This window comes from Vigna unguiculata, chromosome 3 (genome assembly GCF_037176805.1).
Source record: "Vigna unguiculata cultivar grain cowpea cultivar isolate G323 ecotype 2 chromosome 3, ASM3717680v1, whole genome shotgun sequence".
In the NCBI taxonomy this organism is placed as follows: domain Eukaryota; kingdom Viridiplantae; phylum Streptophyta; class Magnoliopsida; order Fabales; family Fabaceae; genus Vigna; species Vigna unguiculata.
Genome location: NC_140794.1, coordinates 43362705 through 43377836, shown reverse-complemented (window position 1 = coordinate 43377836; position 15132 = coordinate 43362705).

Here is a 15132-nt window from a genome sequence, read left to right as displayed (position 1 = left end):
AAATAGTCGAATTGGTCCTTTCAAAAATTTTATTCAGTTTAAAATCTATGAAAACTCTTTTCTTAGAATAAATTGACTAAGAGATTTAAACATACACCATTGCATTTTTACAAAACAAAAATACGAAATTGACAAATTAAAAGTCTGACAATAAATTTTAATATTTTTATACGACAATTATATATCATATTTAAGTGATTTGATATTAAAGATCATACAAGAATCTAACACAGATTTGTTAATTGATTATACAATTACAACATATTTATTATGATAGATGTAACTTATTATTTTTTTTTAAGAAATCAACTAGAACTTTAAATTTGCAGAAAAAAAAACCAGTGCACACGAGTTTTATATTGGTTCACTCTAAAAGAGTTACATCCAATTAGTCAAGACAACACGACCTTGACTTTTCACTATTCAAAGAGATTACAATATCCTTACAAATAATTTCTTGAAAAAGAAAATACACCCAATACAACTTTCTTGAGTCACACAATAAACAAACACATCAAAGCAATTGTCAATCCATTGAAAGTAATTGTCAATAGATTGATTTCACTTAAGTAAGTAAAATAAATTGATTGGTTGTTATTTCAGCCGATTTGATATGTTGTTGCACACATCATTTAGTATGTTAAACATATTTTTAACATATTAAATAACTTTAAGACACACACTAAGCTACCAGACTTTTATTCTAAGCAAGGATGACACATAAGTCTTCAAGCTTCAAGCTTCAACGATTCATCAAATCTTCAATCTTCAAGTTCTTTATGAAATACATGATACAAAAATAATCAACATAAAAACATGTTGAGGTGGAAAAAAATTACTTTGTAGCATGAGGAACTTCTCAACACAAAACAACAATGAGAAAATAGGGAGACATTCTGAACATGTAACAACAATGGAGCAACATGGAAGGCAACTCAATGTAGCTTTGGAGTAGGAGCAAGAGCGATCGAGTGCAATAACTAGCACAACTAGGTGGGCATGCACAATGCAAGTAGCACAATGCATGAGGGAGAGTGATAGAGATCGTCAAGCTGATAACGAGCTAAGGGGCAGACACAATAATCACAACATTAATCATGAACAAAACATGAAGAAGTGGTTACAGAAGAAGAAGTGTGGTGAATGCTAGGTTTTTCAAAAAAAAGAAAGTTTACTTTTTATGTTGGTTCTCCATGATTGATGTAAAATATCATTTTTATGTTGGGTGCAACAATGTTCGACATAAAAGTTACTATGTTGAAATTGTGACTTAAATAGGACTTTTTGCACTATTGTCACCACCATTAGTCACACCATTTTTGTCTTTGTTGTTTGTTACCACTACCACAATCATTATCATAGAAATCATTATTATTCTTAATTCTACTCACACTATTATTATCATTATCATCATCTTTTTATTACTATGTTGTAAAATCAAACTTTCCTTGAAAAACTTAAGTAATTACATTGTGTTAGAGGAAAGTCTAACATGCTATGATTTTGATTAAATGCTAAAAATAACCAACTATAAAATATAATCACATTCTATTTAAAAAATGATGTGTTAAATGACCAGCGACGGAGCATCATGGTAGCGGGGAAGGGCCATGGCCCCCCAAATGTTTTTATTTTTTATTTTTAAATTATATACATATATTTTAAATTTTATAAATTATAGATTGTATATTTTAAAAATTGATAGAAATTAAATTGTATCTTTTTATTTATTTTATAAAATACAACATTTAATGTTAATAAGTAATAAAAACATAAAATCAAATATGATAAAAAATAAAAATATTTAGATTTAATTACTCTTTTGGTCTATGTTTTCGTCTAAAAATATCAAATTGTGACTAAAAAATTATAACTAAATTGAGACTCATCTTTGGAAATAGTAACTAAAAGAGTAATTAAACTAAATATTTATTAAGATTTTTTTTTCTATCATTACCTTTTTAATTTTTCACAAAATTGTACTCATATCTCATTCTCATATGTTTTTTTTTTAAGAAAAAAAATAAAGTTAGACACATACTCATTATTTTTGCTCTCATTTCTCATTTGTTTCCTTCGTTTATCGAAGAAAAAAAGATGTAACTCTCTCTTGAATTTGGATTCTCTGTTGGATTTTTTGGTGTTGTTTCTCTATCGTGTCTCCATAATACACTGATTTCCACTAATTTTGATATTTTAAAATATATTAAAAAAATATTTAAAATGACAACACAGTGTATTTTTAATGCTCAGCAGAGAACAACACCAAAAAAACCGGTAGAAAATCTGGACTCCTCTCTCTTACCTTACTTGATGATGAAATATTAGTTCAATAGTTATTAAAATTATTTTTTATCTCATGAGCCTTTTGTATACTTATTTTTATGATTATAAAAGCAAAAAATAATGTATTATGTATTTTTTACCGTCAATTTTGTTAGAATTATGGTGCTTGATTTAGTCTCACATCGCTTAGAATAGTGAGATGTGGTTCTCTATTTTACTATATAAGAGACTCTATGTAAAGCTTTAAAATACACCAGAAATACAAATACTTCCTAGTGTAGTCGTGGACGTAGGCATACACATTGTACGCCGAACCACATTAAATTCTTTGTGTCTATTTTTCTCTCCTTTATTCTTTCCTTTATTGCCTTGTTCCTAACAATTGGTATCAGAGCCGATGGTTAATATCGACTCAGACGAGTGCAGTATGGTCCTATAAATGATGGAGATTTGATTTTGTTGAAGATTCCAAGTGCAGAGAATCCAGCTGATATGTTGACCAAGACTGTCACAACAACTAAGTTGAGGCTTTGCATTGCCTCAACTGGCCTTCGAGAAGATTGATGATGAAGGCACTACACTAGGTGGTAATGTAAATCAAACCCCAAGTGGGAGAATTGTTAGAATTATGGTGCTTGATTTAGTCCCACATCGCTTAGAATAGTGAGATGTGATTCTCTATTTTACTATATAAGAGACTCTATGTAAAGCTTTAAGATACACCAGAAATACAAATACTTCCTAGTGTAGTCGTGGACATAGGCATACACATTGTACGCCGAACCACGTTAAATTTCTCTGTGTCTATTTTTCTTTCCTTTATTCTTTCCTTTATTGCCTTGTTCCTAACAGATTTTTAATTGTGAATTGATTATAATATATTTTTCTTCTAATAATTATGTCTCTCAATCTTTTACTAAATTATGATAAAAAAATTTAATATATTTAAAAAAAGTATATCGATAAACAATAACATAATAAATTCATTTTGTAAAAGTGATAAAAGAAAAGTTATACATAAAGATGAAAATAAGATAAATTATACTTTTTCTTATCCTTCTTCAAATCTTTCAAAGCATTTAAAACATTATACTAATGATCCAAACTAAGGATCCAATTATTTTATAGAAGAGTCATTCTTTAAAGCGTTATACTAATGATCCAATCAAATTATCAAAGAATTATATTATTCTGGCCTCTCCAAAACTCTTGGTCAAGATCCGTCATTGTAAATGATAATGTTAACTTTTACCATTATTATTAGTTACTTTACATTAACAAAATAAATTATTCTTTAACTTTTAACTTATTTAATCTTCATTTTGATCTTTCTTTTTTAGTAGTTGAAAATTGGTTACTCTAATCTAAATATACACTAATTCCCATGATATTTTTGTCTAACAATTGACAATAAATATGTAGGTAAAGTGACTTAAGATTGGAATCCAAAGAAGTGTAAATAAAAGGTCAAAATTGGAAGTTCTGAATCATCACCTACATTGTATGCCACTTGAATCAAGCTTAGCGCCAACAAGGTGTTAGGAATCCAAGTGTGAGTCTAAGTCCCACATTGACCAGAAATGAGAAAGTAGAGCACTATATAAGAATCAAGACCCATAAACCCATTGCCTTAAGGTTTTGGGTTGAGAGTGGTGTCAGTGTCTTATGTGGTTAGGCTCAGATCTCATTGGTGTTGTTCTCTCCAGTAAAACCTCCTCTGTAAAACCTGACAAGTGGTATCAGAGCCGATGGTTAATATCGACTCAGACGAGTGCAGTATGGTCCTTGTATCGAAAGTCTTCCTGGCAAAGGTCCCAGGTAAGGGTTCCAGGTAAAGCATGTCCCGTTAAGAATAACGGCGGTACAGAAAAGGGTAGAAAAGGAGTACTCGTGGTTGGGAATGCTTTCGCGGGAGGGAGAGTGTACCAATGTGGTTGAAGGGACTCACCCTTGAGGGGGAGATTGTTAGGAACCCAAGTGTGAGTCTAAGTTCCACATTGACCAGAAATGAGAAAGTAGAGCACTATATAAGAATTAGGACCCATAAACCTATTGCCTTAAGGTTTTGGGTTGAGAGTGGTGTCAGTGTCTTATGTGGTTAGGCTCAGATCTCATTGGTGTTGTTCTCCCCAGTGAAACCCCCTCTTTAAAACCTGACACAAGGCCGAGGAAATTCGTTAGTAGTGTTGGGCACCACCTCCTAGTGGTGAATTGCCCTTAGCACCAATTAAATTACGTTGTGTGTCATTTGATCAAAGAGCTCATTTTTTTTGCCTTTGAGTTCAAGTGCCTAACATGGGGTGTCTAGCATTGAGCATTGCTTTTGCGGATGTGGCCCTTTTGGCTTATTTCCCCCTACTTATTCATGAGTAGGGAACCTTTGGTTTTACAAAGTGCAAAATGTATATTTGAAGACTTTGGGTTGCTTGGGCTTTTTAGGAGCTCTTCATTCTCCTACCTGGATCTCCATCTTCTTTCATTGTTCATATTTTCACTTTTGGTTCTTCATGAAAATGAAGACCTAAACCCAATTTGTTGAGGTTAGATGTAACAAAGTCTCATGTAAATGGTATTATTTATATTTATATATGTTTTCCCATTCAATATTAGTATTTTATTCATATGATTAATGCTTGTTGTGATTTCATAATCCAAAGCTTGATAATGAAACTTATATCTAGGAATGGAGTTTGACTTATTAGTTGTCTTAAACATCTATTGTGAAAGCAAGTTTATTTTATTAAGTGCTCAAGGAATTTATTCTTAAAGAGGAAGTTTGGGCTCAGTCTAATAAGGAATTAGGATTTAAGTAAACTTGTGAGTTGACGTTAGCATGCAATTGAAAAGAAAGTGAGTGATTATATGCAACTAAGTGAGGTTCAACGAAGTCTAACACTAATAATGGCGTATCATATTGATTTTAATCTATTTCACATTCCAAAAGTTTGTAAAAAATCCCAAAAAAATGTTATTTATTTTTGCATGGTCTTAATTCCTTAAACATCAACACAATTTATGGATTCTTTTGTCTAAATTAGTAGTGGTATTTTATTGACGTTGTTAGAAAAAATTATTTTATTTAAGTTGTGAGAATTATTTTTGTTTTTTTTTTGTTAAAATACCTTTTTGGTCCCAATTTTTGGTCAAGTTTTGTCAAATAAGTCCTAATTTTGGTTTTGTGTTCAAATATGTCTTAATTTTACTCATTTTTTTTCAATTAGATCTTTTTTGCTAACACCGTTTAAATCATTAACAACCATGAACAGTGATTGTCACATGTCATTTCGTGATTATTTTGAATTTATTTTTATTTTTTTAAATGTCCACATGCCAACCCAACAGTGCCACGTGTCAAAATTAATGTTTTATATTCAATTTGTCCCCTATATTTGTTATTTTTGTTCAATTTAGTCACAATTTTTGTTAACATGAACCAATTTGGTCCCTTTCTAAATTGAAACCAAATTTAATTTTTATATTAAAATTCACATTTTTATTAAATATTTTTATATAATATATTAAAATTCACATCATTATAACTTTGATATAAAAAATAAAGGGTTAAGTATGTTTTTATTCCCTGAATTTGGCTAAAAGTTGGAATTCGTCCTTGGTCAAAACTTTGATAAATTTTGGTTCTTAAACTTTAAAAATGAATGAATATAGTCCTTTTAACCCAATTATGTTGACTTTTTTCAACATGTCGAATGTGTTTTATGAATGAATATAGTCCTTTTAACCCAATTATGTTGACTTTTTTCAACAAGTCGAATGTGTTTTATGTTAATATTGGAGTTATTTACGTCGTTTGACACGTTCTCGACTCAATATTTATTGAGAGATGCGTTCGAAACCTAAAAAAAAGTTAATAAAATTAGGTTAAAAGGACTATATTCATTCATTTTTAAAGTTTAGGGACCCAAATTTATCAAAGTTTCGGCCAGGGACGAATTCTAATTTTGGGTCAAAGTTCAGGGACTAAAAACATACTTAATCCAAAAATAAATTTGGTCACATATTCGAGGGATAAAATTGGTCAATTTTAAACAAAATTTGGACTAAATTAAACAAAAATAACAAATATAGGGACAAAATTGAATATAGAACATTGACTTTGACACGTGACATGCTATTGGGTTGACACGTGGACATTTAAAAAAAATTCAAAATAACCACGAAATGACACATGACAGCCATTGTTCATGACCATTAATGATTTAAACGGTGTTAACAAAAAATGACCCAATTAAATAAAATTGACCAAAATTGAGACTTATTTAAACACAAAATCAAAATTAGGACTTATTTAATAAAACTTGACAAAAATTAGAAAAAAAAAGGTATTTTAACTTTTTTTTTTATCTAAACTTTCACTCGATATTAGTCATGGTTCTCACATGCAGAGTTTGACATTATTTTAAAGGATGTGAACTAGATTTTTGTATTTGACTTTATTGCAGTTATTTTTTTTGTAAGACTATATTTTCATTATCTACATCACATTTCTTGTTGATAATATGTTAGTATTTCTTTTCTAATGTTGATTACAAAAATATTATCAATGCATATTAAATGCATATCAATACAACAATTTTCAACTTATGGATCAAAAGTTAAAAAAAAAAATCGACCAATAATATTATGAAAATAATCTTGATTAATATTAACTTAAATATAGTTGATATTAACGAAAAGTAATTTTGACCAATTTTAATCGAGAAATTTTTTTGTTAAAATTAGTTAAAAAATCTTAAAAATGTTGACAAAATGAATATCAATTAAAATTAAGTAAACAACATCAAAATTAATTTTTTTTAATTATTCAAAATAATTTTATATTATTTTTTCCCTCTTTGTTAATTGAAAATTTTAAATAATTTAAAATAGGATTAATTTCAATTCAATATATTTAAATGTTATATAAATCATAAATTTTTTATTTAAATAGACAAAAAATATTTAATTATATATATGTTAATGTAAAAAAGTTGATTCAAATATATTTAAATATTATAGAAATTATAAAATCTGCTAATCAAACAAAAGTAAAGATATTTCATACATTTTGAGAAGACAAATGAAAAAAAAAAAGAAGAAGAGAACAGTACCAAAAACCATACATTTTTTAAATCTATTTTTCTTCTCCTACCGAACATTTGAACATTTGGCTTTGTTATTTTGAGAGAAAGGATTAGAGGGAGAGAGAAAGGTAGAGATCGAAAGAATTCAAAAGTGAAATTGGTGTTGTTTCTTTGAAGTAATTTAGAGGTGATTTAAAGGGGATTAGAGGGTAAAGTTTGTAAAAATTTGTGACCGATGTGATATATTAAAAAAAACTTGTAATAGAAAAAAATTAGATTACCAAAATGTCTCTATCGTTATAGGTAATATAAAATTATATATAAATAATTTAAAATTATTTTATAAATTTTATTGAATGATTGAAAGTATAAAAAAATATTTATAAAAAATAATGATACAATATATTTTGTATAAAAATAAATTTAATATATTAGGTGGAAAATAATTAATTTACATAGAAACTTTTTTTTTCTTTTTAATAGTAATTTTAGAAGTAATAATTTTTTATTATAACTATAATAAATTATTATTATGGTTAACATATAATTAAGAAAGTGAACTAAAACCACGTGTACTGATTTTAATTGCTAAATCACATGTAACAAAAATTAAATAATGAAGGATAATTTGATAAATTCACTTGTGTCACTTCTAATCTCACTCTAGATGGTGAGATTGAATTTTTAGTCAATCATTCTAATTATCTCCTCCCATCACCTTGTATCATCTCCAAAATACACACTATTCACCTTCTAATCATCTTTCCATTCCATGTGAAGAGTCCATTCACCCAAAAGAACAAGCCTCAATCCCAATCCTATCTTCTTTTCCTCTTTCATATTTTGTTTTCATTCTTTGAACGAAACTATGTGTAAACAAGAACATTGTAATTTCCTAAACGCACTCTAGGCACAACTTGTCCTTATTATCACTTAATATTCTGTCGAAAGCATTTTCTTTAATAATATTGAGATGTTTAGATAATTTAAAATATTTTTCCAATTTAATCGTGATTATTTTTAATTAATAACATTATTAATTTTTTGACTTTTCAAGTAAATAACAGATAATTTTTTTTTGGTGAAAAGTATATAACAAATACCAGTAGCAAAAATAAAAAGGAAGTTGTTATCTGAGGTGTGGCCAAATAGCATTGAATAGTTCATTTCTCAAACCACAAAGTAAACCGACACTACAATGTTTTATTCAAATCTTTTCTTTCTATTGTAAGTAATCTCATGCTCAAGTGAAAAAAATTGCTGTTGTTTACGGTAAATTACTCAACAATTTGTAATAAAAACTATATTTTACTAAAATTAAACTTAAACTTTATACAATATTTAATCTTCTTAAAAATCTAAACTTTCTATACCTTTTTGTTTCATATCTCTCAAAATATTTAATCTTCTTAAAAATATTTTATAAAGAAAATAGATAAATAAAATTATCATTGTTGTTTTAAGTTCGTCGGTATATATCATGAATCATGACATACAGATATGCTTGTCTCGAAATTGGAAGTTCCATTATAGTTTTGTTTCTAAAAAAAGTTTTAAAAAATTAAAAAAATATTTTAATTTATAAATTATATAAAATTATTGAATATACAAAATTATTATAATTTTTTGTGGTAATTAAATTGATAAAAAAATGAAGAAATAGAGAAAAAGACAAATAACTAGTTGTAAGGTGTAATGTGTGAGGATAAATAAAAGACAGTGACAGAAGAAGGCATGAAGAACGTGCGCGTTGGAATGCCTAGCGTCGTCCACTTGTCCAGAAGCAGCCAATTATTGACTGTGGCCCACATTTTCCTTTCATCATTTGCTTTCCAAGATTCTCTTAGGATTGACCTTCTTCTACACATTGTTTTTTTCTATTCACCACCCCTTTCTCTTAGATCTCTTACAATCACTTATTATCATTACAATAATCTTTCTTCAATCAACTTTGAATAATTCTCATTCTTGTCTTCTCCATTTCATTTGCAAACCCTAATGGTGAAATTTGTTATGTCAATCATGCAATTACCCTAACCCTAACTCATGGACGGTGAAAACCAACGTGGATCCAAACCCACCATATAAAAAACATCTTTTGAATTGTTCAATTTTGCCACCTCCCAACACCCATGCTTTCACCTACTTCTCTATGTCCACCATTATTATTTCCAAACTTTAAAGACCCTACGCTTCTTGCCCATTAAATTATTCTTTTAATTATTGTGACTTAGTGTAGAAATAGAAATGAAAAATACTGTTTCGAGGAAACGGAATAGTAATAAAAAATATGTAGAAAGGGTATTTGAGTTTCTTTAATTGGGTAGAAAAGAGAGTCAAAAGGAAATGAGTAAATTATACTAACAATATTTTTATGTTAAGCACTGTTTGACTTTACTCCATTAGTTTTTTTTAGAAAAAATATTTATTATTTCTAATCTTTTTATTTTCAAAAATATTTATTTTGTTTTTAAAAAAGTTAAAATAAAAAAGCCCACCTTATGTCAATTTAAAGAATATTTTCAAATAAACCTACAATAGTCTCATTACGTAACTGATGACGCATTAATTGACCGTGCTTACATACTATTTGGTTTGAATAAATTTTAGTTGAACTGGAAAATCGTGGCCATTTTTTTGCCTACGTGGAATAATTGTTAGTTGTGGTATATAGATTTTGGTGAATTGTAATTTTAATTGCATTAATTATTATATATATATATATATATATATATATATTTAATGATTATAACAGTCTAGAATATATGATTGGTGAAAGATTGTTAATATGATTTTAATTTTGAAAATATTAGTTTTAACTAATTTTGTTTTAATAATGTTTATATGTTTTAAAATTAGATAATTATTTTACTAATTTAAAAAATATGTATAATCCTTATAATTTTTTAATGTTATAGATATCAAAAATGGTGTTATCAAAAATGGTTTTTTAAGGCGTTTTATATATACATTTTTTTTACTAACTTTTAGGTAGTTTTTGTTTCTTTTTTATATATTTTAAGGCGTGTGTTTAGCGATAATTTATAACATTTTATTTTACTAAATTGTATACATTTTTTAAAAATTACTAAATTTAATTTATAATATATAATGTTTACATAGTATTATTTTTTTAAAAGGTATTGCATATATGCATTTTGTCTTACTAGTTGTCTTATATGTATTTGTGTTTTATTAATAACTTACAAATTTTTATAGTTTTTAATATATATATATATATATATATATATATATATAGAGAGAGAGAGAGAGAGAGAGAGAGAGAGAGATGTTGGTAACAATGTATATACATTCTCTTTTATGTTTTTTATATTTTTCTTGTAATTAATTAGAAAAATATACTTAAAAACAATGTTTTAAACTTACTTTTATTTTATTTTATTTAGAATGATATATAATAAAAAATTTCAAATAATTTAACTTTGTTTTCTATATCAATTTAAGGAGTTATAGATATTTAGATAAAAAGTAATATATATGGAATTTTTAGTAGCACCTTAAAGGAAAATTTTGTTTGTTCAAAGGAAATTGTAACTATTTTGACATAGTACATTGAAAAACAAATATGAATACCAATTTTAAGAAAAAAAAATAAAAAGAAATCAACAACATGATTTTAGCATTGGAAACAAATTCGATCTTACATGTAAAAGAATACTTGGATTATATAAGTTGTCTACATTAACTTGCATAAATAATTTTAATCCTAATAATAATACTTACAATTCTTTTACTTGTGTTCATGAATTATATAAGTTGTCTGTATTGACTAATATGAAAACTAATATTTGGAAGTTAGGGTTTGGTTGGAGAGAGCTGATTTATATCTCATTCATATTTATAATCAATATGATAATATCACTTGTATTGGACCTAAAACATTTATTAACTTATATCAACGATTAAAACCAATTGGTACCATGAAGACACTTAAGTTCAAAGTATAACAATAAATGATGAATGTATTTCCATATGTTATAAGGCATAACATAAAAATTTAAATTATTTTTTTTATTAATTTGAAGAAATTCTCACTCACCACTTTCATAATATGTTAAATATTATTGCATTGAGAAGAGAATTTTTAGTTCAATCATCTATCATATTTTATTCAACTTTTAAGGTAAGACAATGCAAAGTTTTTTTTTTTTTGTGACATTAGTATATTTTGTAACATTTTAGGATTGTTAAGAAGTTGAACTTATATATCGTTAAAGGTGTTAACATCAAATTCTCTTATTCTTTTTTCCTGGTAGAAAAGATTATCTCATGCAAAATAAATTTGTTGTATATGATTTTGATATAAAATTTATGCATGTCCTTATTGGATAAGAGGAAATAACACATGATTCCAAGATAATGAACGATGACCTTAAAAGGGATGATGCACTAGTTATACCTAAAGGTTAACTAATTTTGTATAGGTATATGTCGTATGTTATCACATTGCAATCAACATGTTTTTTCTATTTGTAGAAAAGTACTACTTTAGGATATTGAAATTATGTTAAAGAGATAAATAAGGTGTCACATACACTATTAAAAAAATATTTGCAAAGAGATATACAAAACTCATGATAATTGTTTGACCATCATCATTTATCATTCAGAATTGCCATTAAGAGAGGACTTGATGTATTGGAAAACAAATTATCATATTGAAACAAAGACATGTTAGGAATCAAAACGAGTCTAAGTCTCACATTGAGTAGAGGTGACTTAGGTTTCTTTAGTGTTGAATCTTTGAGGTGAATTTCCCATGAAAGTCTCATCAATGGTACGAAAATTGATTATTTGTCTTGGTAATCGACTTATATGAGTACACCATGGGTGAAGAATCTTAGATTTGACGAATTTCTTATATTAAAAGTCTTCATGACAAGAATTTCAGACAAGCGTATCCTGTTGTGGTATAACAATGGTATGATAAGGTCACCATTAAGATACTCTTCATTGGGAATGTTTTTGCTTAAGGTGATACGAGTTTCTTTAAGGAACGTTGAGAATGTTCAAACTCAAAATCAGCAATCACAAATGCAAAACACGAATTGCATAATTAAAAAAAATGAATAGAAGCACTTAGTTTGAGGGAGCCATGTGAAGGAACTCCATACACTACATTTGGAACGCTTTACTAGAAGCACGAAAGTTGTTTGATCCATGCCACTTGGACTCTTGCAAAATAAGTGAACGAGTTGTCACTTGAACCACCTCTCTCAAGATAATACTCTTGATCAAGAACACTCAACTCTTCAAATTGATGAGATTCATTACTCATCAACCAAGCATGCCCATGTACATTGATTGCCTCCTATTTATAGGGAGTGAGGTTGACTCAGTTTTACATGCTTAATGATTGACTAAGTATGATTAAAAGAAGCGTAAGGTGCAAGCTTTCATTAATGCTTAGTGTACAAGAGAAGCTAAAGTAAAAGATGTGTCCCACAAGCTATTAACATGTGGTCCAAGCTTTTCTTTCTCTCTAGTTAAAGAGCTACTATGGTGCTTTCGTCAAGTTAGCTGAGATCTTCAACCGCCACTGCTGAGCGAGAAATCACTATCGTTGAGCGCCTATCTTTAGAAATCACAAATGGGTATATTTCTTTGTGTCATTCTTTACTTATTCTTTATTGCTACCTCCAATGAAGCTAATGTCACTTATTTTTTATTCCATGGTCTGATTTGAGATCTCATAATTGAGATAGTCATGGTTGAAAATGTTTTCACTTAAAGGGAAGTGTATCAATGTAGAAGGGATTAACCCTTGGGAAATGAGAGATTATTGAGAATCCAAGCGTGAGTTAAGTTTTACATTGAACAGATGTGAGAAAGTTAAACACCACATAAGAAAGATTATTCATAAACTCGTTGCATGTTTTGGGTTGAAGATAACGTGGGTTTGACACAAGTTTCATTAGTGTTGAATCTTCTGGTGAGTTTTCTCTTTAAAAGTCTCATCAAAACACCATAATTATTTTAATACAATTAAAAATATAGTTCTACTATGTTTGATTTTGTATAATTTCTCATAGAAAATGAACAATTTAATCAATCATACGTGGACGAAGTAAATTGAGATAGGGATGGAACAAGAGATAAATAAATTTGTCTTTCAAGTTTGTAAGGATAATTGTAGGAAAAAGCTTAAAAGAATATCAAATATGTTTTTTTCAATTGTTTTTGGGTCTTATTAATTTAAAATATGATAATTTAATCTATGTTTACAATTTTTTACTCTTTTTTTTTTCTTCAAAGATTATAAGGAACTACCTTTTTTTTAGCCATGAATATTATTCTTGCTTTCTTTAATTTGTTATTTACATAACGTGTTTTTTATACCTGTGAAATTATATTTATGCGAATAAGTGTTTTAGTGTTACAAAAATTTAAATTTATTATTTAAAGTAATGCAATTATATCTACTTATTCAAAATTAAATTAATTTAAATTTTGATAGAACAAATTTATTTTGATTTTACGTTTTAAAATATAACTTTTTCTGTTAATATTTTACAACGATTTTTTTTTCTTTCATTTCATTTCAATTTTAAATTTATTTTAATGTAAATTTATATTTTAACATTTTTTTATAAAGTTATTTTACAAAATTATGGACATTGACAACGATTATTTTATAAAGGGTTAAATATGTTTTTCGTCCCTCAAGTTTCAGCAAAATTTGGAATTAGTCCCTCATCAAAACTTTTGACCAATTTAGTCTTTCATTTTTCAAAATGCGTGAATTTAGTCCTTTTAACCAAATTTTGTTAAGTTTATCTATAGTTTCGAGCGCATTTCATGATAGTATTTAAATTAACATTGAAGCAAAAATGTGTCAAACAGTATAAATAATTTAAATACTATCATGAAATGCGCTTGAAATGTCAGATAAACTTAACAAAATTTGGTTAAAAGAACTAAATTCACGCATTTTGGAAGATGAAGGACTAAATTGGTCAAAAGTTTTGATGAGGGACTAAACTCAAATTTCGCTCAAACTTGAGGGACCAAAAACATATTTAACCCTTTTATAAACGACTACCGATCTGTGGCGAGACAAAATATTTAACTCAAGACAACCAGTGGACATTTAAATATTTTTTAATATTTTAATTATTTTTTAGTTTATTTGATTATTTTTTAAATAAACAAATTTGTGAAAACTTATCTGTCTAATCGATTAAATTGTTCATAAATCTTTTATTGTTATTTTTTCCATAATTTAACTCATTTTTACTTTATTCTCTTTATTCTTCTTAATTCAGCCGGTTTCTATTTTTTTTTTCTTATTTGTTCTTTTATTTTTTTCACTTTCTAACCAAGCAAAGTTAAGGGTATGTATGGATCAAATTTCAGTTAAATTAAAAATTATAATTAGAATATTTTTTAATTCGACTAAAACTAAACTCCGTAACTGTTTTCCTCCCACTTTATTTATTTTTCTCATCCTATTGTGACACTTAGTTTTGATTACCGACATGTGTGATAAATGTCACCACCACCAAATATGGTCCTCACATATTTTCTTTCCATTATCCTTTTTTTATTTTTCTAGACAAGACAGAGAAAGAGAAAATATTTAATTTAAAAAGAAATGTAACTTTCTACAATTATTTTCTAGTCATTCTTAATTACGTGATTTTAATTTTATTAAATTAAAATAAGTTCATCTTTTAATAAAATATTTGTAATTTTTTAAGTCTAATATAACTGCATGACTCCTCAAGAAAAAAATAGCTACATA